Source organism: Nannobrachium achirus, assembly GCF_963921795.1.
Source record: "Nannobrachium achirus genome assembly, chromosome: 2".
NCBI classification, from domain to species: domain Eukaryota; kingdom Metazoa; phylum Chordata; class Actinopteri; order Myctophiformes; family Myctophidae; genus Nannobrachium; species Nannobrachium achirus.
Genome location: NC_137811.1, coordinates 75,997,962 through 76,019,579, shown reverse-complemented (window position 1 = coordinate 76,019,579; position 21,618 = coordinate 75,997,962). Strand labels below are relative to the sequence as shown.

The 21,618-nt window shown below is 42.7% G+C and overlaps 1 pseudogene across 1 annotated transcript in view; it reads right to left on the bottom strand.

Moving 5' to 3' along the window:
- LOC308300586 (receptor-type tyrosine-protein phosphatase U-like) overlaps positions 1-21,618 on the bottom strand; it is a 175,827-nt pseudogene that overhangs the window by 2,706 nt on the left and 151,503 nt on the right. The window contains exons 10-16 of the transcript in view: positions 18,928-19,129; positions 14,828-14,930; positions 12,057-12,330; positions 5,501-5,537; positions 2,728-2,866; positions 1,296-1,325; positions 861-1,008 (exon numbers count right to left, since the gene is read on the bottom strand). The product of the transcript in view is annotated as a receptor-type tyrosine-protein phosphatase U-like (transcript). The remainder of the gene's footprint in view (positions 1-860; positions 1,009-1,295; positions 1,326-2,727; positions 2,867-5,500; positions 5,538-12,056; positions 12,331-14,827; positions 14,931-18,927; positions 19,130-21,618) is intronic.

The following is a 21,618-nucleotide window of genomic DNA, read 5'->3' as shown; positions in this document are numbered from 1 at the left end:
GCATATTGGAACCTTTTACTTCTCTGAGTACCGTAAATACCTGCATATTGGAACCATTTACTTCTCTGAGTACGGTAAATACCTGAATATTGGAACCTTTTACTTCTCTGAGTACCGTAAATACCTGCATATTGGAAACCATTTACTTCTCTGAGTACGGTAAATACCTGAATATTGGAACCTTTTACTTCTCTGAGTACCGTAAATACCTGCATATTGGAACTATTTACTTTTCTTTGTTTCCTTTCCTATTTCATAAATGAATGGCATACTGTACTTCATTGTACCAGATTGTTGCTAAAAATAGCAAATCTAGCAACCGAATTGTAGCGTGTTGGAGATTGGAGATCAGGTATTTTCACTTTTATTTCACTTTTTTAGTCATGAAGGTAACGTGTGACTGAAGGTACTTTTTAAGGCATGAAGGTAAAGTGTGACTGAAGGTACTTTTTAAGGCATGAAGGTAAAGTGTGGCTGAAGGTACTTTTTTAGTCATGAAGGTAACGTGTGGACTGAAGGTACTTTTTAAGGCATGAAGGTAAAGTGTGACTGAAGGTACTTTTAAGGCATGAAGGTAAAGTGTGGCTGAAGGTACTTTGTCATAGGGTTGTTTCCTATCAGAATGGTTCAGGTGTGAATGGTTCTCTGATGACACCTCGCTATCAACACCATAACAAACTGATGGATGATCCATGACAGCATCTGACACTGTATGAAGGAGCCTTATGAATGGAAGTGTCTGTGTCTCTCTGTGTGTGTGTGTGTGTGTGTGTGTGTGTGTGTGTGTGTGTGTGTGTGTGTGGTGTGTGCGTGCGTGCGTGCGTGCGTGCGTGCCTGCGTGCGTGTGTGTGTGTCTCTACTCACTCCGTGCGGAGCAGGTGTGTGCGTCCATGAAAGACAGTGCCATCCTCTCATCCTCCTGCAAGGTGCTCTGGTCTGTGAAACTGCCCATATGGCTCTTCTCCTGGCGGTAGCTAATGGGGTGTTTTATTCATGTTCACTGCTTTCCTATTAAAGAAACACGGACAGAGAAGGAGGAGGGATGGAGGGATCAGAAGGACAAAGAGAAGGAGAGAGAGTTTCACACAGAGTAGGAAAGGAGACAAGAGAGAAGGAGATGAGAATGGATGTCAGGGAGGGAGAGAGGAGGAAATGGGAGACGATGAAGGATGCATTTCATAACATCTCTCAGCCACCCACCCTGGCTGCGACGTTAGCGGATGACAGCCATGTGCACAAGCATGAATATGATAAAACACTAAATAAACTATAAAATAAAGGGTGCAGTCACTTACGGATAGTAAGAGTAAGAGTAGATGTCCCTTCTGGAGGAGTGTGAGGTGGAGGAGGAGGAGAAAAAGAGGGAGAAAAGAAAATCAAGAGAAAGAGAATGTAAGCAGCAAGCAATGCCAGCTGTGGGCTGAGGGATGCATTGATTTCAGTGGAGATGGAACCGTTTGGATGCATGTGACACATGCATGTCTACAGCATTATAGCAAGCAAGGTGCTGACAGGTCCCAATCACAGCCAAAGCAGAGAAACACGTCCTCTCCTTTAACTCTCAGCTTTAATGAACATACGTGGCTTCATGCCAGAATAACATTTGGCGATCAGTTGTGTGAGAACCAACAGGCAGCTTATAGGACAGCGGTCTGGACTAATGTGGGGACTATAGTGTCAACGCTAACATCAACAGCTTATAGGACAGTGGTCTGGACTAATGTGGGGGACTATAGTGTCAACGCTAACATCAACAGGACTAATGTGGGGGACTATAGTGTCAACGCTAACATCAACAGGGACTAATGTGGGGACTATAGTGTCAACGCTAACATCAACAGCGTGCCGTGTGGCGTTGGCAGCATGTTTGATAATGATTACCAGAGCCCTCAGCCACCTCTCACTTGGCATGGATGTCAGTGTCAGTTGGAATTTCACATCCAGTATTTCAGTTGTGGAAGAACATCTTATTCTAGACTTTCCCCCTCAGGCTGGCACACTGTTACAGCTGACTAAGATACAGAGCAAAGTGAGTCTCTGTAGAGGATGATGTAGTTTAACATGTTCCTAAAATGGCCAAACATACAGTATTTTCTGTGATGTTTTTAGGATAGACGTTATGTTGTAATGCATCATCAGATGGTAAGCCTGTCTGATGCAAAACAAGGATTTCACATTAAAAGCCTCCTCTTACCCCTAGCTCTGTTTAACTATTAGTTAGATAGCTAGAGCTTTGGGATCACTGGCTAATAATCTATAAAAACACACCTTTTCCTGCCAATTAGCGTCTCATTTAAGGGTCAGGCCGCTGCTTGGTGGGAGTAATTAAGTGGCTAATTGAATTGAATCAGCCTTTAATTAAATACTTCACACTCAGATAAGCTGTGCAGAGTTGCTTGGTCTCTGTGGTGCAGCAGAAGGGATTGGAAACAATACAGGCTGGCTGTGGTTCCAGTATCCCTCCTAAACAATGCTGTCCTTTCACACAGTTCAGCTAATACAACACAATGATTAGGGCACTGTTCACATAGAAAGCATTTCACAATAATACAAATAAAAGACAGCAAGAAGAGATGCTGCACTGTGCAAACATACTGCATGTGGACGCCATTCAGTTGACTTGCAAAGGAGGTCAAATGTACTTTGTAGTCCCTGGAAGTGTCTGTTCCAACACACTGCAACAATATAGCAAACAGTTAGCATACGGGCTAACTGAGCGCCACTCACCCTTTCTTGATGACGATGATGACGGCTCCCAGCAGAAGAATGAGGACCACCAGCCCCCCGGCACACACCCCAAGGATCAGCCCCATCTCCTCAGAGTGCTGGGAGACCTCCAGAGCCCTGCGGTGGTCCTTACAGGCCGCTAGCAGAGAGAGAGAGACATGAATGAGACCTCCAGAGCCATAAGGTGGTCCTTATAGGCAGCTAGCAGAGAGAGAGAGACATGAATGAGACCTCCAGAGCCCTGTGGTGGTCCTTACAGGCCGCTAGCAGAGAGAGAGACATGAGTACACACTATGTCTGTGAAAAAGAAGAAAATATAATTCACTGTGCAATTTATTTGACTGAGAAAGCACACACACACATCTTCCTTTCTCGCGGGTGTGTGTTCTCGTGAGGCAGAATGCAATTACTACTATCCAAAACTATGACAATAATTGTTTTGGGATTATTTGTGATGGAGGTTATAATAGTGGTCTCTGATTTAAAATGAGGTTTGAAATCACTTCAAACAAATGATCTTTGACTTTGGATTTAAAGGATGACAGCAGGTTGTAATCTTTCCTCCCACACAGCGCTACAGTCATCATGTCAAGGTGCCCTGCTGTCACAGCGCTACAGTCATCATGTCAAGGTGCCCTGCTGTCTGTGCGATACTGCAAAAGGTCATTATAGTAATGGTGGGTTATTCATTCCACTGGCATAAAGCTCCATACTTATGTAAAGACACAAAAAGCTCTTTTCTGTGTGTGGCTACAGTAAACCAGTCTAGCTTGTCCCGAGTGGTGTCAGTGTGTCCTTTAGTCCCTGACAGGCCTGCAACGAGCCCCTCCTGAGCCTGTTGGAACGGCCCAAACAATCTCCAGAGCAGCACAAAGTCACAGCAGGCCTGGGGGCAGTGATGGAGAGCGCTAGCTAGCTAGCAGCCTGTTGGGGCTGAAGCAGATCTGGGGCAGAAGAAGGGGGAAACAGAGCCATGTTTTAGCCTTCTCTATGGGCAGCCTGGGGCATTAGATCGGCCTCAGCCCAAATAACACTGAAAGTGGGACGATATGAAACTCTTACATGTCAGGACCATTAGAGAGATGTTTTAAGATGTTGTTCTCAGTGGGAACCTCTCTAATACTTTAGTTTGAGAGTGCTGGCTGTTGTAAGACAATGCTCTGTGATAGGATGTGATGTGATGTGTGGTACACTTCATGGACCATGTCACCTCTTCAGACTCCACCTAAACCCCTCGCACCTCACTCTCCTCATCTCCCTTCTTGATGCTAGTTTACTGTGCAAGATGTACATTGATGAATTGTTCTCATGTTCTCAACCACAACTGTTAAGAAGTGATTTAGATACAGTAGCATGTTGTTTAGACAAATGCTAGGTTCATTGTACATTGTACTTATGTGTCTTGCCCAGAGTTCATATTTATTTATTCCAATTTTGCACTTTTGCACTGGATAGGAGCTTTTACTACATTTTAAATATTAAATCTTTCAGGATTTCTTTCCACAGTGGCTCTACTGGTGTAGATCTTGCCAGTCCCACTGTAGATCAAAGATGAATGTTGTTCTGTTGTTTCCCCTGATGGTTTCTCTTTGCACAGAGTTACAGTGAGCATCTCAAGGTGTCCTGGTGTCTGTGACAAACTGCTGGCTGACTGAGAACAACAAATGGCTTCGGTGCGACCGTGAGCTTCTTCATCCAGACAGAGGTAGAGGAGCGAGCTCACAGCCTGCTGTGCAACTGATAACTGTAACTTCATTTCAAATTAAACCTCTTGAGTGATACAGGAGTACATTGCAGATGCTACAAACCTAGAAGAGCTTGAAATCAATTTAACTTCTCTGACATTTTAGACAGATAAGACGGGCTGCGCTGCATTTAGCCCCAGAATTTCTATTAAACCAAACACGAGCGTGAAATAGATTTTCACATGAATCCATGCACCTGCCGGCTGCCCGCCGGTGGAAATTATCACTTAGAGTAGAAATGGAAGGTCTATTGTTGTGTTGGGCCTGCCAGAGGACCCTTAATTAAACTGTCACCTGGAAGTTGAAATGGAATCTTCAGCTTTGTTATCCAAGCCAGAATCATTTGCCTCCACTTTGGCTGTGATGAGCTGCCCTGATAGGAACGTCTGGGGACCCCCGTCATGCAGGGGGCTTGTTAATGCTAGCGAGACCCCCAGATCTAAAGAAACTAAATACACTCTGACCTGTCATAGCTTCTAATTGAACATCACTCTGAGCAGCTCTTTATTCATTCATTGGCTGTGTGTGTGCGTGCGTGCGAGAGTGCGAGAGTGTGAGAGTGCGAGAGTGCGAGAGTGTGAGAGTGTGAGAGTGTGTGTGTGCATGTGTGTGTGCATGTGTGTGAGAGTGTGAGAGTGTGCGCGTGCGTGTCAGAAGGAGTGAAGCATTGAGTTGAAGAGTTTAGTCTTGTCTCTCTGAGAACTACTGTATGAATACATGTTATTCACACTGATCTAATGAATAAATAACAACAAAAACATTTCCCCTCTTTGTTTAGTTGGAACAAAGAGCCAATAAATAATTATTTCTACTTGTATAAGAACTACTTGTATAAGAACTGATTTCACATCGTCATGTCATGTGTTGTTAACTTGAAGATCAGTTCAAGCCAGTAGGACCAGTAGGACACTGTGGAACTACAGAGTATGATTTAAGCTTCAAGCTCTCTGAAACTTTATTCTACAAAGACTTTCCATTCCAGGACACATTGTAGATGGAAAACCAAAACAATAAAGGAGTTGAATTACCTTTGCGAGCGATGCGGATGCAGTTTATTCTGGTTTCCTGAAAGAGAAGGAGAGCATGGTGATCAGAGGGCTTGGTGACACTTTGAATTCTGCATAGGAGATAAAATAGTCTTTATTTAGGAGGATTCAGTCTCAGGACCAAAACGTTGTTATGAAATAAAGATTATTTTTACAGGTTCAGACAGTGTGCAACAGTGCAAGATATTTTCCCTTTTTCCACACTCCTTACTGTCACAAAAGAGAAGACTGCTGGGTAATATCTGTAAGGATTCCTTCATTACACTGTAGCGTCTTTCTCACACAGAGGAATCAGGTGGGATCATCAGTTCGAGGACAGAAACCAATAAATCTACTTTAAATGAGTGAAAATACAAACCACAGAAGCTGCAGTGAAGTATTTGACAGAGAGAAAAGAGAGAGACTCATATAAATGATGAGAGCTGAAAGAGAGAGTAGAATTAAGAGGAGGCTTCAGACCAATGAAATGCCACTCCAAAAGGGAATTCATTTGCTCTGCTGTACTTGGACTGATGACATCTCACTGTTATCTAAAGGACCGTAGTGTCAAACAACACTAATGGGATACCAGACCATAATCCAATTCCATCACTGCCACCTCTAGGAGGAGATGCATTATCAAATTAACATTTACAGATGCTAATCCAGGCATTATGGGACAATTATGCAAATCCATGCGCCAAGAAACCAGCAAAAGCTCTTTCCTCAAACTGTCACTAAATTGTCTTTTTTAACTCATCCAGAGCCCAGGACATTAACGGATTAGGGGGTCCAGAGTGCCCCCTCCCAGCCCCATTAACGGCCATTGTCTTATTTTGAAGGCCAGAAGTCTAGACCGGAAGTACTTCCGGTCTGACGTCATCGGATCCTGCGACGGAACCGATCATTGTTTACGTGGTGCCATGCTGGATTGCATAGGAGCGTTTATACATGTGTTTTATAAGCGAGCATCTGCCTCCATCTTCGCTTCTAAAGTGTTGTTTTGAGATAATGGACATTAAAGATGAGATCGGCCGTCCACCTCAATGTTATGGGATGACTATTGTGTGCTCGTGGAGCCGTGATGATGACAAATCAGCGCGGATTTCGTCTCCGGAGCGTCGGCCATTGTACTAGGTATTTTTACTCGCCGTTACAGTAATATATTACTTTTCGCGCGACATCACGCATTCGGCACTATACGTACTCTAGTACTTATCGCGTGACATCACGCGAAAGGCACTAGATGAGTTAATTGAAAATCCATTTTGGGCCCACGTTCTCTTAAACAACGTCTTAATCCAGTGATGATGCAGGAACAGAGGAAGGGTTTTTATAGAAAACTATTTCTCTGAAACTGACAGAAATAACAGACGAATGGCTGTTTCTACCAACCCCAGACGTACAGTACATGTACACTTATATACTGTACATGTACACTTATATACTGTACATGTACACTTATATACTGTACATGTACACTTATATACTGTACATGTACACTTATATACCTTATATACTGCAAAGACACTTTACACCTTATATACAGTAAATAATATAATGCTGGTTTTCCATAAAAAAAAGGCAGAACTATTCATACTCAAGGCGACTCGATACGGTGGTTAGGGCACATACGACTTGCTCAAATGGCTGACAAAGAATCCCGGTTCAATGCCCCATTTGCTGCATGTTACTCCCCTACTCTCTCTCTCTCTCACCTTTCCCATCTCTCTACAGAGTCTGAACTGACCTATTGAGGGAAAAAAGCTGAAATGCCAAAAATAATGTAAAAATAAAAGGCAGAACTATTCATATTCCTCACTTTACCCATGAGAACCAAATGATTTATAGTGTGACCATATACTATGTCAATGTGTGGGCGTCTAGAAAAGTGCTGGCATGATGGAAGCAAAGTGGTGACATGGAGCTTCCACTTTATCAAAGTGCTCAACGCAGAAAAGCACATCTGTCAGACAACTGTGAACTACTGTCAAGTCAATGAATTATCAACACTATCTCTAAGCATTAGAAGTGGTGGAGGAGAGGATGGATCAGCCAGGTGACAGAGACAGATGGAGAGGAGAGGATGGATCAGCCAGGTGACAGAGACAGATGGAGAGGAGAGGATGGATCAGCCAGGTGACAGAGACTGATGGAGAGGATGGATCAACCAGGTGACAGAGACAGATGGAGAGGATGGATCAACCAGGTGACAGAGACAGATGGAGAGGATGGATCAACCAGGTGACAGAGACAGATGGAGAGGAGTCAGTACAGAACAGGCCTCTCACACTCTGTGTGGAGCTCCAACATCTGGCTTTGTCCAAAGTGTGTTGTACGCCCAGGGTCACATTGGCCAAGCTTCATGGGACGCTGAATGAAATTAACTCATAAATAGCACTGCTCACTTCACACTAGGTGTGAGTTTTAATTTGTCTAAGGACTCCTCATTCATTCTCTGGACCCCCCATGTGGTTCAAATGTATGAGGATGTGTTGTCTGTGTGTTTAATTTTGTCATTGTAAGCTGCAAACGTCTCTGGTAAACAGGAGGAAACAGCCTGGAGTCCTGATGTATCAGGACCATGGACCTACATCACCCTGACTTCATGTTTAATCACATCACTGAAAAACATCATCATGTCAGCTCTGATGTGACCTCAACAACCAGGAAACATCATCATGTCAGGTCTGATGTGACCTCAACAACCAGGAAACACATATTCAAGATAATGTGGAACTCCATGAGGTTAAAAAGCTATTGCCTTCGTTACTGAAGCATTGTTGTTGTGAAGCAGTTTTTACCAACAGGAGTGTTAAAAAAGATAGTTATTTTCCATTTGTCAAAGGAGACAGACGGACAGGGAGAAAAGTGCTTTGATGAGACTGTCAAAGGGAGCAGGGTGGGGAATGCAAGTGGGTGGTGACAAAGTCAAAGCCAGTATTTTTAATGAGCTGTTGGATGTGTCCTCATAAATACAGCTTTTAACACTTACATGAACAGCTTTTGGAAGGAGAAGCATCAGGATGAATAACAGTAATACACAATGGTTATTATCTAGGATGAATAACAGTAATACACAATGGTTATTATCTAGGATGAATAACAGTAATACACAATGGTTATTATCTAGGATGAATAACAGTAATACACAATGGTTATTATCTAGGATGAATAACAGTAATACACAATGGTTATTATCTAGGGGGGAAAAGGCCTGTGGTAACTTTAACTTTGAAATCATCAAAGCAGATCACATACAGCAGCTCAGTGCTGCCCCCACTGGAGAGAATTGGTGCTGCCTGACAGCTCTGTGAAACAGAAACACCAAAACGCAAGGTGTGTGTATGTGCACGTGTATGTGTGTGTGTGTGTGTGTGTGTGTGTGTGTGTGTGTGTGTGTGTGTGTATATGTGTGTGTGTGTGTGTGTGTGTGCGTGTGTGTGTGTGTGTGTGTGTGTGTGTGTGTGTGTGTGTGTGTGTGTGTGTGTGTGTGTGTGTGTGTGTGTGTGTGTGTGTGTGTGCGCATGTATGTGTGCGCATGTATGTGTGTGCGCTAGCGTGTGTGTGATTAGCAGATGCCCATGCTGACGCCTTCAGAGTAACAATATGAATCCCCAACCTTTCAAGAGCTTCTTTGGATGCATCAATCAAAGCAATTAAAAACTGTGAAGATAATTAGCACAGGGAAATGGCAAATATTAAGTTCTCACCATTTCTACTGATGATAATGTTTTTGAGGATGAGTTGTGATGTTGGCTCCACAAAGACATGTACAAACTTAAATGAACTGAACAGGCTATGATTTAATGAGCCATGATGGATATTAAACTGTTTAGCTTACTATTCAGTTTAATTCAGGTTCATTATTTAACATAAAATCATATTGAGAAAAGTAAGAAGCAGTGTAACACAAACATGCATTTAGAAACATTGTGTGATCATGTGACCAGTAAAATGTCTCCAGCTGTACATGTGGTGGGAGCCAGCAGCATCCATAGTAGCAGAGCTACTGTAGGTCAGGTGGGGGCTGTGATGTGCCACTGTGCCCCCCTGTTCACTGTGGCTCATGGGCGCTAGCTGGCCCCCTGCCAGGCAAAACAAAAGCTAATCCCATCCGCTGGTAAAGCCAGGTCTTCCCTTCCTAATCCTACGCTCAGCGCTCCTCTTGTGTGAAGTGCTCACACTGCACTCCCACCGTGTGTTTGTCCACTGGGACGGAAACACATTCTGCTGTTTGGAGACCAGCAGCGCTGTTGTGTTGTGTTGTGTTGTGTTGTGTTGTGTTGTGTTGTGTCGTGTCGTGTCGTGTTGTTGTATGGATTTTCAATGAAAAAGAAGAAAACTAATTAAATAATGAAACGGTACAGTTATTATCAGAAAGCAGAGTTCACTGAAGTCGAGCGGCGCAGGGAGTAAAACGTTCCCATCTGATTCTCACAGAGAGACCAAGGCCAACTCTGGCCCAAATGTGTGAGGAACGGCTGAGCTCCAGCGCCGCAGGGTGTGAATATTAAAGCATCTATTTTCTACCTACAGTAGGAGCATCTGCACCTGTGTCCAATTATCCTTGAGTAATGTCTCTCTCACTCCTGTACAGTGTAAGGACATCTGGAATGGTTCTGCTGAAGGCGTGGGATTATAATCTGTAAACTAACAGAGAACTCTCACACACTGTGGGCTTCAGTTGTAGGATTTGTTTTATTGCACCTGTTTTGTGTTACACAGCTTCTTACTTTTGTCAATACGCTGTATTAGGTTCCCTGCTTATATGTTAAATAATGAACCTGAATTAAACTGAATAGTAAGCTAAACAGTAGTTTAATATCCATCATGGCTCATTAAATCATAGCCTGGTCAGTTCATTTAAGTTTGTAAATGTCTTTGTGGAGGCCAACATCACAACTCATCCTCAAAAACATTATCATCAGAAGAAATGGTGAGAACAGACAGCCTTACACAGACAAGAGCCCAAAACGTATTTTAGTTTTAGTTTATCTTTTCGATTAGCACCGGCCCAGTTGTGGGCGTGGATATGATTATGCATGTCTCTCCTCATTTTTGATGGATTATAATCTGCCATCAATCTACTGGGATCAAATCAGGCCAAAAGCTTTTCATGGTGTTGATGCTCCGTGCAGGAGAGTTAAGATCGGTGGCTCCTGGACCAATTCAATACTATTGGTCATTCATTATTCATAAAGGCTACAAGTAGATAATAGATTCTTTGGGACTGAAAAACATGAATAATTCATGATTACATTCTATCAATATTTGACTGAAGTATTATCTTTATGTAGCCAAGGGCTGTAAAGATTGCACACTGTGCTTCTGGTTCCATTGTGAGTCAGAGCCATGTGGAAGCAGTGTTTGTCACACTGTGGAATGAGCTCAGCTGAGTGGGAATAAAAGACAGGAAAACAAGTGAGAGGATGAGGTCTGAAACAACCTAACGAAGAGGGAGAGAGGGAAAGAGATGAAGGAGATGAAACAATGAGGGAAACCATGATGTGAGATGAAAAAAGAGTGTGTGGACACTTCATTTTAATTCCAGCTGGCTTCCAGTAATTCCAGGAGATTTAATAGCTGAATTAATTCATGCAGTAATTCCTTGTCCCAGACGTGCTTTGTTTGCACAGAATCAAAGCACTGGGACACACATCCATACATAATGTTCCAACTGGGTTACACTACCAGTAGAATACAGGCTCATCACACAACCCCCAAGCATAAATAGTGCTTAAAGAATTACAAGGCAACTGGCCTTAAAACATCAAACAGAGCGTTAACAAATACAGATATTCCCCTCATTACTTGCTCAGAATTATTTACATTTGCAGAATCAATGACATATTAATGTCTATGACTGGTGGGAGTAATGTTTTTAATCCTGCTGCTGTGAGTGTGCTACTTAAAGCTGGGCTCGCACTACGGGAGTTTAAATTCTAACCCATGTTGAAATCGGCCTGCAATCGAGCAAAATATTATTCTCTTTTCTATAATCTTAAACATGCACACAAAATAATTGGGAATCACACATTACAGGATAATATTGAGATCATGATGGCCGGCAGACCAAGAGAAGGAGAGAGAGTTACTGCCTGTCTTATTAAAATGCTTGTATCTTAACTCTTAGTAAAAACTGTAGCTTAGTCATTCATTAGGGTTAGAATGTGGTTAATGAGCTGTCCATGGTGAAGTTTAATATGGGTAATTTACATTATAGGATCTCTACACTGTAATTATAGGTATGTTTGGATCAATATAATAAATTGTGCACTAATTGGTTTCTGATCAGGGCACACATAGTTGCAAAGGCTGCCACAGTGTGCTTCACCTCACCACACCCCCTCCTCAAATCATCTTCCCACGGCTATGGGTGGGAGTGATCACAATCTCTGCTGCAACGTGCAGGAGTGATGAAATGTCCTTGGTGCAGGAAGGAGCAATGTGAATTCAGGCTGTAGCGGACGGGAGTGGGATTGAAAACAGACTCACACATTCAGGGTTCTGTCAGTGGACCTTTTAAAGGGTCCAGGTAAAAACAGCGCCCACTCACCCCTCTGAAGTTGCTCATGGCCTGGAAGTAGAGCAGGTAGCTCTTGCGGGGGTCCAGCGGTGTGTTCCAGTAGCCGTTGTAGGTGTGGTTGTCTCCCACTGTGAAGGGGCTGGCCTCCGGCAGGCTGCTGGGGGGCAGCTCGGCCGTGTAGTAGTGTGGCGTCCCCCGCGCCAACGCCTCGCCGTGGGACATGGGCAGCGGGAAGCATTCCTGAAGTCCCAGCTCCCTCTTCACTTTCCTACTGCTCTCCTCCTCCACCACCACCTGGTATGTACTGACCAATCACACGCTGTTATTTACACCACCTGGTACGTACTGACCAATCACACGCTGTTATTTACACCACCTGGTACGTACTGACCAATCACACACTGTTATTTACACCACCTGGTACGTACTGACCAATCACACACTGTTATTTACACCACCTGGTACGTACTGACCAATCACACGCTGTTATTTACACCACCTGGTACGTACTGACCAATCACACGCTGTTATTTACACCACCTGGTACGTACTGACCAATCACACGCTGTTATTTACACCACCTGGTACGTACTGACCAATCACACGCTGATATTTACACCACCTGGTACGTAGTCTACGTACTGACCAATCACATGCTGTTATTTAGACCACCTGGTACGTACTGACCAATCACACGCTATTATTTACACCACCTGGTACGTACTGACCAATCACACACTGTTATTTACACCACCTGGTACGTACTGACCAATCACACACTGTTATTTACACCACCTGGTACGTACTGACCAATCACACGCTGTTATTTACACCACCTGGTACGTACTGACCAATCACACGCTGTTATTTACACCACCTGGTACGTACTGACCAATCACACGCTGTTATTTACACCACCTGGTACGTACTGACCAATCACACGCTGATATTTACACCACCTGGTACGTAGTCTACGTACTGACCAATCACATGCTGTTATTTAGACCACCTGGTACGTACTGACCAATCACACGCTATTATTTACACCACCTGGTACGTACTGACCAATCACACACTGTTATTTAGACCTTTCTCTCGAGGGTTCTAGCACCAGTAATCATTGGATGAACGTGAGATTCGCCATCAGATGCCGGCTCCCACTGAGGAGACCTGACCATTAGTAGGATTTGTGTACCACCTCGCCTCTAGTGGCTCAGATTGAGATTGCGTATATTGCAATATTATAAATCTCTGGTAGTGCAAGTCTCCACCAGGATGCATAATGAACCTCCCTGGGTCATGTGATGACAACGTTGTGAGGTTCTGTGCGTGTATGAAAAGGCCCAGGACCAATGGAGGGACGGATAGAATAAAAGAGTCATTCCATCATTACAGTGCAACCAGGGTAGAAAGGACATGAGCCATATTCACATTTACATTACAGTTCAAAGACAGTTTCCCTGGAGGATTACATCTATGACTTTGATGTCTTATTATGCTTCAAGTTGTTAAACACTGCGTGTCGATGAAAGAAACAGTTGACATTAAGTTCACACACGGATCCAACGTTGTCTTCTCTGAAATCACTGCTAAAATACCTCTCCTGTTCTGCCCTGCCTCGATGCTCTCTCTGCTCACAACAACTACTAATGATGGAGCAACCACTTCTTTACCTTTACCTGTTACAGTATGAGACCATGAAGATGATTATGATTGATTCTTTACACCTGTAAACCTGTTACAGTATGAGACCATGAAGATGATTATGATTGATTCTTTACACCTGTAAACCTGTTACAGTATGAGACCATGAAGATGATTATGATTGATTCTTTACCCCTGTAAACCTGTTACAGTATGAGACCATGAAGATGATTATGATTGATTCTTTACCCCTGTAAACCTGTTACAGTATGAGACCATGAAGATGATTATGATTGGTTCTTTACACCTGTAAACCTGTTACAGTATGAGACCATGAAGATGATTATGATTGATTCTTTACACCTGTAAACCTGTTACAGTATGAGACCATGAAGATGATTATGATTGATTCTTTACACCTGTAAACCTGTTACAGTATGAGACCATGAAGATGATTATGATTGATTCTTTAACCTGTGAACCTGTTACAGTATGAGACCATGAAGATGATTATGATTGATTCTTTACACCTGTAAACCTGTTACAGTATGAGACCATGAAGATGATTATGATTGATTCTTTACACCTGTAAACCTGTTACAGTATGAGACCATGAAGATGATTATGATTGATTCTTTACACCTGTAAACCTGTTACAGTATGAGACCATGAAGATGATTATGATTGATTCTTTACACCTGTAAACCTGTTACAGTATGAGACCATGAAGATGATTATGATTGATTCTTTACACCTGTAAACCTGTTACAGTATGAGACCATGAAGATGATTATGATTGATTCTTTACACCTGTAAACCTGTTACAGTATGAGACCATGAAGATGATTATGATTGATTCTTTACACCTGTAAACCTGTTACAGTATGAGACCATGAAGATGATTATGATTGTCAAAACAGGATTTTTATACAAGCAGTAGCAGCCAAGACAATACAAGATACAGTTACTGTACTTTGAGAAACGAATTAAGATGAATTTAAGAAAGCATTGCATTGCAAGTAAACATTACTGACGTAGTTCAGCAAACATGCAGTGATGCAGGGTGTGTGTGTGTGTGTGTGTGTGTGTGTGTGTGTATGTGTGTGTGTGTGTGTGTGTGTGTGTGTGTGCGTGTGCGTGTGTGTGTGTGCGCTCACCTTACAGGAGCTCCTCGACCCTGAGCAGGACGCAGCAGGACGGTGATGGTGCTTTCTGTCTCACCAAGAGGAGAAGGCATGTCTCCATAGTCAAACATAGGAGCTGCACACACAGAATAGTAACAGCTATCAAAGTGTCCCTGTTCCCTCATAAAGCTTCTCCAGGCCTCTCCAGTCTTGTGACAGAGACAGTGTCTTTAATGTCCCACACAAACACATCCCACTTGCTGCATAAAGAGAAGCTGCAGCACCTTGAAGACATGCATTTCTAAGGGAAAGGCATGTTGAAACTCTCAGTAGGTTTCAGCAGGTTTGAGTGATGATGAGCAGTCTATAATTGTGACCGAAGGTCGCATTATACCCTGAGAAATCTCGTAGCTTGTCTGACTGTCAGTATTGTCTGACTGTCAGTACAGGAAGTGATGTCACGTGGTGTCAGTGAGTCACAGTGATGTGGTACAGAATGACTCATATATGGGCATAAAAAGGATGTCACGTGACATCAATTCCTGTACTGACAGTCAGACAAGCTACGAGATTTCTCAGGGTATAAAAGACCATATATGGTCATACCCAGAATAAGAAAAAAAAACTTTTATGCCCATACATGGAGATTTCTGATGTCATAAATCCCAGGCCGGAAATGAGAATGTTAGAGAACCCCAGGCATCAAACCAAGGCCCTAACTCACCAAGGCCCTGTTTGGCATTACTAATTAACATATGTTTTATGCCCATATATGGAGATTCCTATATTGTCAATATTATGGACATTATTAACTCATTGCATGCCAGGCCCGATAGTCCCGAGATTATTTCAATGTCTTTCCCCGCCAGGCCCGATAATTCCGAGAAAAAAAACTTTAGTAGGCATGATAGCAATCGCGAAATTGCATGTTTAACCCCCATAGCAACCCCATCTTTCCAACATGGCAGCCATCTTTGTTTACATTTTAGGAAAACATAATGGCTGCTATCTCATGAATGCCTGAACGGATTTCCATTCGGATTTTTTTGTTTGAAAGCTGTGAGCAATGTGCAGACACGTGGTGCATTATCTAGGCATGGGTGTGCATGATCCGTGCACTATGAATTACATGGAAGTCTATGGAGACAGAGGCAGGGGAGAGTACGAAGGTATTGTTAAATGGCGGGGAATGTGTTAAGGATATTATGTTATCAATATTAACTCATACAGGGCCAGATTTCCAAAATATGAATATGAATGTGCGCTTATAACGCCAGGAAATAGCTATTTTGTATCCCCCCAGACCACCTTAACCAGACCACCTTAACGAATGCACGTTCATCATACCATACCACCAGATGACCACTAGAGACCACCATACACCATACACTGACATGGTCCCATGTTAAGCCTGTTTAAATCCACATAACAGGATGAGACGCTGACTTGGTCCTCATTGACTTAACATGGACGGGCCGCCGGTCACCATTTCAGCTCAATACTGTTCAATTCGTGCTTGATCGTCTCAAACCACCATTGGTATGGGCATCGGGACGTATATAGATGCCACACAGAAAGTTTCAGAATCAAAATCCGACCTAGTGAAGCTACGTGAGGGTCGGATGGTTGCATTGAGGCTAACGCTAGCAGAGGCCTGTTGTCAACAGGAAGCCCTGGTTTAAAGGTGACGTCATAATCGTATCCTTTTTTTTCACGGTTTACGTGTGGACATTAGCTGAGGTAAGCTAACCATTTCGCTCCGTCTATAAACACATATTAAAAGCTTAAACAATGCTTTTATATAAAAGTCGCTCCGAGTCGCTCGGCACCAAACGCCATAGTGAACTAGTCGCTCGTAAAGTCGCCCGGCGCTAACTGAGTTAAGGACATATATGGGAATGCCCATATTTGGTAATGTCCATATATGGGCATGTTTTGACATAACATAACTATCATGAAGGGGTTTCCATATGAGTAACTGGTCCCATATACATCACTGGCCAGATGGCCAAGAATTGGCGCATGTCACCCTGAGGTCGCAAGTCACCCTGAGGTGTCTTACTAGTATATATTATTATCAGAGAAGTCTAACAGATATTTACCATTAATTCAGCTAGGCTATTGGTGTTAATAGCACAGATAAAAGCACAGTGAAGGTTGTTACTGTAGGTTCAAACGTTGTGAGTGTTCTGTGAGCTTCAGAAGTCACAGCACTCTGGACATGATGTACAAAGTGATCCTCCACTCATAAAATGATTTGTGTGAACACGAGCCCTAAACAGATCAAACCATTCTAACATCCACACACAACACCCACACCTCTCATGCAGTGTCCTCTGCCTCCAGGTTGTCATGGAAACCAACACAATTAAACATCACAGTAGTGGGGGACAAATTGAAGGAGATTTGGTCCAAGTCCTGCTCCTCCCAGGAGATGCAAGCAGCACATTTATTCTCTTTGATATCACTATCAATGACTTAATAAACCATGATGTTATTAAAAGCACACACTTCTAAACAGCACAACAGGAAGGTAAGACATTAAGGAACCCGATTAATTCAGTAAGAAGTGTGTGTGTTTGTTGACGCCACAAACTACAAGAGACTTTAATGCAGGCTGCCTGACAGAGTCCTACTGACGGATGATTTGTAGATCATCCAAAGGGCTCTGAATAATGAATTGCTTGCTCCTTGCTGGCTCAAAAACCACAGACCAGGGCCGAGCTCTGGCTGGAGTTTTGGACCAGTACAAGGCTCTAATGTGTGTGCATATATTTGCCTGTGTTCAAATACTGGATGTTTTGCCACTTGCAAAAGGTGTTCCATCCCTTGCTGGCCTAGCGGTCCAGGCACATACCACATAGGTTCTGATGCCTCACAGCATGTTGTGGGTTCGACAGGCTAACATGCATCATTAACAGATCTTAACAAGGCCAACATGCATCATTACCAGATCTTAACAAGGCCAACATGCATCATTACCAGATGTCCATCAGCAATAATAAGCTCAGAGACTCTCTGTACACAACACCCTGGCTGTGTCTCCTCTGTGTCCTTACTCTGCTTCTTAAACACTTCCTTTATGTTTGCTCCAGTGTGAAATGACAGCGTGTCACTGCTTGGAGAGGCAGAGGAAAACACTTCTTACACTGTGGGAGCAGGAGTTTAGCTTTTCCCTCAGAGAACAAATATGTAGAGTTGGAGAGAGAGAGAGAGAGAGATCTCAGTCCCTAATTAGAGCTCACAATGAGAGAGATATACCACCACCATCTGTCTTCATCTATGACAGGCAGTGATGGTCCAGAGCCTGGTAGAGGATAAGCAACCTGAAAGAAGCCCAAACTATTGCTTATTTTGTACCAAACTATTGCTTATTTTCTACCAAACTATTGCTTATTTTGTACAAAACTGTAGCTTATTTTTAACAACTTATTGATTCAAACTGTTGGATGATTTATGAAATGTGTAGGTACACTGTGATAACTAGGAATTCAACACAGCATTTGAATTAGCTTCCAGAGTATATCGATCAATAAGTGTTTCTTTAAAGCTGTGGTCCAGAAGGTATTACTGTTAATATAACATTATATCTAATATGGCACAGATGTAAATACAATATAATAATCTGCAATGGTTGGAGGTGGTCAACCAACTCTTTCACCCAACTCTTCCATTTAGACGTTCCTCAAGCTCAGCCCAATATCTCTTCACACCAAGTAGTTTATTTGTTAGGATCCCCATTAGACCAACTAGAGATTCCATCCTGAGTGAGCGCTAAATGTTTGGTCTCCCATGCAGGAAACCAGGGTTTGAATCTCCAGTAATAAGACTCACGGATTGCAGCTTTAAACCTTACGAATGTGTTGAGGGAATGTCCTGCTTTTCATGTGTTGTTAAAAACAACTGTAATTAAATACAATAACATTAAGAATCTAAATGGAAAATTAAACAGCCTCATTGTCAACACTGATTTCACAGTGATTGTGTTGCTACTCTACCAGAGATGTTGCCAGTGATTTCACAGTGATTGTGTTATACTCTACCAGAGATGTTGGTGGTGATTTCACAGTGATTGTGTTGCTACTCTACCAGAGATGTTGGTGGTGATTTCACAGTGATTGTTGCTACTCTACCAGAGATGTTGGTAGTGATTTCGGTGAGGGCGGTCTGGCCGAAGCCCTTGGCTGTGCGGGCTCGGACGGAGATCAGGTAGGTGGTCCCAGAGTGAAGGTTGGAGAACATGTGATAGGTCTCGTTCCGCAGCTTGGACACCGTTCTCCTGGGACCCGGCACGTTGATGCCCGGGTCAGACGACTCGATGCTCTGGTAACTGATCTGAGGTCAGACAGGAAGACATGAAGTAACGTCATTAAAACCTGCACCAAAGTAAAACATCCAAGATCATTTTATGATCTGTTCTACCAAATGTATACTCTGATCATTCATGTTAGATCTTATCTTATCTTCTACCAGCATCATCAGTCAACAACCTTACATTTGGAGATGATCACAGTTAAATATCTCTGCTGTCGGGCCAAAACCTCCTAACTCCAAAATGTTCATTTTTGGGAAAATGAGCTCAAGTGGAGTTAGGAGGTTTTGACCGACTACTTTTCATTGGTTCAATATTATTTGAACCAACACAAAGACGTAAAGGGTGTTCAATAGCACATATTTATGAAAAAAATATCGGGCCAATCGGGTGGAGTTAGCCGGTTTGGCAGAAAGTTTGGAGTTAGGAGGATTTGTCCTAAAGCACTTTTTACTACTTTCCATTGGTTCAATATTATTTTAACCAACACTCAGCTGTAAAGGGTGTTCAATAGCCCTGATTTATGGCAAAATTTAGTTTTGGCCAGACAGTGACGATATTTTGCCATCTCATCTTAAATATTATATTAGTATTTGTTTTGTTAATATCGTATTACTACACTGTACTATAAGCACAAACAATCCCAGAACCCCACATCATCATCATCATCATCATCATGATCATCATCATATCATCATCATCATCATCATCATCATGATCATCATCATCATCATCATCATCTTATGGTGTCTTATTGCTGCCGGTACAAACAACCTTCTCTATGATCAGACTCCAACAAGAGAGGAGAGGAGATTCATGGTTTTTCTTCTTGTCCAAATGGCTTCATCATCAATATCTATTCTAACATTCAATTGATCTGTGTGTGTGATTCACTCCACTTATAGTCCAGTTCTATTTGTCCAAAAATTAAGGTTCGTTAAAATTTTCTGGAGATTAGGAAAACTATACATTTTTGGAAACTTCAGAGTGTAACAAATCAGAAAATCCATGATTCCATTTGCGCTGAAGCCAATATGGTGGTCATCTTGGACTTTGAAAAATGGCAACCTTTGAATATTCGTTTTTCAATATCTCGACTTCTAGATTATGTAGGATCATGATTCTAGTGGCTAAATCAACATTTTTAGGGTCAGGAAATCCAATGGTGCTAATTAGAAATAATATTCACAAATGTTCAATGGCACAGATGTGGGTCCTCATCCTTAATTTTGGGGGCAAAAGGTAACATTTTAATATTAGTTTTTCCACTGTTTTGAACGACAGTATAGGATCATGATTCCAGTGGTTAATCTAACATTTTTAGGAAATCAATATATTATCTGAAGAGGCAGAGACAGATGATTTCTCTCAATGACACAAAATTGTGTAATTTATTTACACCCAACAGTAAATTGAATTGATTAAGTAAACTATCAAGTAAAAACTGGTAGGCTATATTGTTGCTGTCGGGTGGAAACCTTGAATGAACAAAGCAGTTACTTCTCAGAAAATGGAAACAATAACCTGTTCCAATGGACCCAATGAAGATATTTTTCATATGCTCTTGTCTATACTACGTACAGACAATTTCAGTGATAAGTTCTTCCGCAAATAGCAAAAACTTTCACCAAACAGATATAGGACCCAATAGCAGCAAAGAGGCAGGTACAAAGCGGCCAGATCAAGTTGGGCTCCCATTGACTTTCTATACAGGAGGAAAATACCCAGAAAAACTTTTTTTTTCTGGGTATTTAAGTAGGATCTGAGGGGTCTAACTAGGGTTTTGTCATGATGATTTGTTTCGCACAAAAAACATTCCTTGGGCTAGAAATGGCCTCAGAAAACAATGCATGTATGGGTGAGCATTCATGTTAGTCGGAGGCCTTAGGGTTTTTTTTCTCGTGCTAATCAGTCTAAAAGTGCAAAATTTAGCACAGATGTAGCTCAGGGCATGCTCTAATGATTTAGCTAGGGCGCCCGAGTCTGCGACATTCGGGGTCGCCACAGCGGCCAAATCAAGTTGGGCTCCCATCGACTTTAGTGATGAGTCATCACTTTTCAGAGTTTTGTGGGTGCTGTGGTGACCCCGAAGGTCGCCGACTCGGGCGCCCTAGCTAAACTTTTACAGGCGAATCCACGTTCAGCCAAAAATCACCCTTTGGCTCCCAGACTACAAAGGGACCAGGTGGAGAGAGTCAAAGGGGCAGCATAGTTCATAGTTCTGAGTGGGCAATCCGCGTGGCGCCTGGTCCAAGAGGGATAAGGCTAATCGTAGTCTGTGGGTCCGGTCCTGGTCCAAACACTGGGGATCTGTCCAAACAGGCTGGAATACAAGGGCTTTAGGCAAGGGTCAAATCCAGATACAGGCAGGGGTCAAAAACGGGCATAAATACAGGTTATTGCGACCGAAGGTCGCATATACTCTGAAGAACCGTGTCGCTTGAGTGTCCTTCCTTCCTTCCGTATCCTCGTGACCGTCCGTATCCTCTGTGATGTCAGTGTGATGTCAGCG